Here is a 4650-nt window from a genome sequence, read left to right on the forward strand (position 1 = left end):
AATAATGTAAGGGCATTGCGTCTTGATACGCTCTTTTATATATAAGAACGTATAATTTTGGGCCTAAGGCTGAACTTTCTTAATTTCTTTGGCAATTTGAGGCTGAAAAGTTCTTAAGATGTTCTTAAGTTATCTGTTATAGTATTTCAATAAATCTATGCGGACGTGACCAAGACAGCTATTATTTGGGGTAATTGGACAATATAGACTGAATTCTTACGTGTATTATTTTGTCCGTATTTATACTGTTAATTTCAAAAACATTTTGTCGGAATAAAAATGTTCTTAACTGACTCTCAGCCTGGGTAATGTTCTTAGTATGTTCTTTAATTTTATTTAATCTCAGCCTCAACGTTATATAGGTCCTTATAAAAAAAGAGAGTGTATATTGCGCCTGTAAGAGTATATTATAACAAATGAGCGGCTCTGAAGAGACTTCAAAACATTATGAAGTGTTTTGTTTTCCTACTTTTAAATAATGTAAAGTACCTTCCGCTGTTTCATCGAATGACAATAGGTACTTGTTAACAAGATTACTGCTACTCATATTTGTGGTTTCATAAGTACCTAGTTGACAGTTTTATTTTAATAGATAAAGCCACAAATTTTCCTGTTAGCTGTGATGACACATCTGGTTCTCGCTAATGGATGTTATTTTTCCGCTTAACTTTGTATGGTTGTTGAGTTCGAGATAAAAGTTTGACTAAAATGGTTAGGCTGCCGAAGAAAACATCTCGCACTACCAGAGGTTTGAAGATTGACTCTGTGACTTCCGGCGTGTGAATTGAACACTCCAAATTTTCATGAGGAAGAGACGTTGGTGGACAAAGTAGAACATTACAGGTATTCAATTTAATGTATCGTAACATTGATTTTGAGTTGACTTCTTATTGTTACCATCCCCTCCCCGGAGATTTGAAATTTTAATTTTCTTGACAGGGTCTCAAAGGAGGTAGTAGGGGTGGGAAGGGGAGGGTTTTGAAGCCCTGGAGACCCGAAAGTTTTGTCTGTGGATCCCCCGGTGCCGGAAGTGTCCTGAGTCCTGGTACGGCTAAAAAAAACCCGTGTACGTATATTTGAGCGTCATAACAGTTGAGCAATTTCGAAACTATCAGGATTTTTATGAGGAAAAGGTTCCCTATGTGAAGGTAAAACTACGATCGATTTTTTTGTGTACCCGGGAAATGCTGGCTAACAGCGATACTTGAATCGTAAATTAATTACTTTCCAGTCAATGTTAATGACAACAAATCTTCAAACATGTGTCAAACTTCATCAGCAAAAGCAGTTTAATTTCATATTATCGTGATTTTAAGGTAATTACTTTCACAAGCAACCGGCCCAGCAAGAGAACAGAAAACACGGAAGACTGATGGGACAAACGATCAGCAGCTTTACCAAAGGTACGGAACAGTCAGAAAACAATAACAAAGAAGAAACGATTGACCAACTCCAGCTAATTCAACAAATGTTGGCCACTAAAATTGGAACAGAGACAAACAAAATGAGAGTCGCGGCTTCTGAAGATAAACGGTTTCCAGTAGCGACAGTGGTCGGAACGTTAGAAAAGCATTTGATTGCAACACAGAGGGCAACTGTTGCAGAAATCGAAAAGTGCCTAAGTGAAGCGTTTCGCACTGAGTTTGTTGATGGCTTAATTAAAATGGCATTGGCAGATGTAAATGAAATACTTGAAAAGACATCTGAAAGTGAAGCAGAAACAATGGCATCTCATGTCGTTTTTGCAAACAACAGTGTTCTGCGAGTAGATTACTATCTTTATAAATACACGTTTTGCTCCAAAGGTTTGAGAGACAAGTTTAAAAATACTGTTTGTTATGCAGTGCAATTGGGAGTACTGGATCTTGAGAAAGCTGATCTCGAGCTAGTCATTCAAGGGCTTGAAAAAACTTTTCCCAACCTAGAATACCGAAAGCAGCGTCAGAATTTTCACCAAGAATTACTACGCATGAGGGACTTCTACCGAGAGATCACTCGCTTACAACAAGTGTTGGCTCGTAAAGAGAAGAAATCCGATACATCATGGGAAAACATTTTGTGTCATCTTCTTCTCCTGACCGATTTTCAACAAAACCGACAGACACCGACGAAAACCTTTAGATTATCGAAGGAAATGGAAAGGAACAATACCCCAAAAAAGGAAACGGAAGTTCGCGTCGACCAGTGCTGTTCTGAAACATTGGAAGAAATTCCTGATACACAATCACAAGTGTCTGTATCGTCACCACAGACGTTTTACGACACAGAAAAAGGAGAGAGGAAGAAAGCTAGAGGAGACATTGAGAATTTAGTAAGCGAGGGCCAAACAACGGACATGGAAGGACAACGATTAAGAAGTCGTAGAAAATTTAATTCAGTAGAGTTCCGTTTGCTTAAATTTCTTTTCCTAAAGCCTTTCCACTCATGAAAAACATGCGAAAGTTAATTCGGTCCATGCTCTGAGGCTATTAATATTCTGATCCAACCTCGTCTCCAGGGTTTCTGGGCGTTGCTTTACAAGATGGTGACTGGTCGGAACAAAGCGAGAAGAAGGTTGTATAAAAATAAAGCACGGACAACTGAAATTTAACGTAAAGGATTTCATTTATCCTCGTACATTTTCCTAGAAGTAATAAAAGAATGTAATTTTTTTGTTTGCAATCACGCGCATGTTTGATTGGATGTATCTGCCCAACAATAGTAAGCAAGACAATGTGCACACTCAGTGCCAAGCCCGTTCAAAGGGGCAGTCTGTTCGCTACTCACCATACAATTACTATTTAAACGAACGCGACCGTTAGCAACGTAACCTTTCTGTTCGAGGTAGAGATGTTCTAGACCACTGTTGTTCAAGATGGTAGAACAGAATTTGATAGATAGTGAATGTCCTGAATTAAACTACATTAAACGTTTGACTGAAATTGTGAATTTGCCTGTCAATAAATATTCAAACTGAGGATGTATATCGTCTAAAACCAAACACCCGATTTTGTACCACGTGATATTTTGTCCCGCAGTGAGAAGTCTTTTTCTCGGCATCCGAGCGAGCCATAAGCGGAAACAGCCTTCCACCATGATCGAAACCGAGTCTCAAAAAGAGAATTATTAAGAGGGGCCTGGGCGATAGTGAGAGATAGTCTCTCTCACCCAGGACTCCTCTAAATCTTCGTTCTCTCACAAGGCACTCCTAATCCCTGGAGTTTCCCGAGATGGCAAATTACTTGCTTGATGTCCTGAAAAAAAGATAAGTTCCTTCAAGGGGCGTCGGCTAAAACATAGCCAAGTTCACGTTGTACCGGATCAGTTTTGGATCCAAGAAAAAATAAAATAACTTGCCCCTTTGCGCCTCAGTTCACACCGTGAAGACTTTTAATTGTGGAGAGCTTGTACCTGCGCTAAAGAAGCAGGCACAGTTTGATCCACACCAGTCCTATATAGCCATATGTACATGGTGTTTGTCGCGCAAATTTCGTCCGATTACAGAGCTATACGGATCAAAACTGTATCTCGGATCTGTGCAAGTTTTGTAGTGCGTACATGGCCATAGATTTGTTTATTAACACGTTCTCTAAATGCCCCACTGGTCTGAATATTTCCTTCCTATCAAGGTCTTCCGATAGATATTGAGGGGTATCTTGTTCGAGTAAATCTATCTCTACCCCGCTGAGGCCCCTTTCGCTCTCGAGCGGAGTAGGGACTGGAGAGAGTGAAATAACGAGGAGCGCAGGGGACGATGGCTCTTCCCGTCGTCCCCCGCGTCCCTTTTAATTCAATTTCCTTCCCACTTCCTTTCTTCTTTTATGAAGGAGCCTCTGCGGAATATATATACAGAGAGTACATATACCATCTAATCCGGAAAATGTGTCGGATGGGATTGAAGCTGTATCATCAAAGACAAACTACCAAGATTTATCGCATTCGAATTTATTGCCATCATGGTTTTTTATAGCATATAAAAAGTTATCCTACATCCAAAAAATGGTCTAATCATTTAGTATTGTTTCTATCTAGGACCCTTCTACTATCATGCGCTGTTCAACAATGTTTGTTTTGGCGATAAAAGAGGTCTGGCTTGCTGTACAAGCTGTGGAAAACTACCATTCACGGTTAAATTTGATCAGTACAGTTCAGTTTTGAAACTACAAAAAGAAGAACATTTCGAAGTGCTATCATGCACCCTCTTTATATTCTTTTTTTTTTTTTTTTTTTTCACTGTAGTTTGCGGTTGCATGGTGCTGATAATTCTTCCGATACAAAACTATACATTGCTTACTCCTTATAAAATGGGTTAACAGCTTAACATTTATATTTACATGCGCGACACTTCAATTATTACAACCAATTACTATGACAATCATTTTACAACTGGGTAGTCTATTATTCCACCTAGCGATCTGAAAGAAATATGCAACAAAATAGTCTTTGCCGCATAACTAAATAATCCACAGTTGCCTTTCTAGAGCGGTTGTGCTTTCACGGCCGTCGGTCAATTCCAAGAGTGCCTCCACCCCCACCCCCACCGGTTGACACCGACATCGTGCAGTGTCTCCATTACTGCATGTCCATGGTTTGATTTGTTGAGAGGAAGCAAATCATCTTCACACTAGCCCAATCGCACTTTATCGACTATCATTAGAGCGATTTTCGAAC

This window comes from Pavona decussata, unplaced genomic scaffold (genome assembly GCF_977016875.1).
Source record: "Pavona decussata unplaced genomic scaffold, jaPavDecu1.1 SCAFFOLD_37, whole genome shotgun sequence".
Classification (NCBI taxonomy): Eukaryota; Metazoa; Cnidaria; class Anthozoa; order Scleractinia; family Agariciidae; genus Pavona; species Pavona decussata.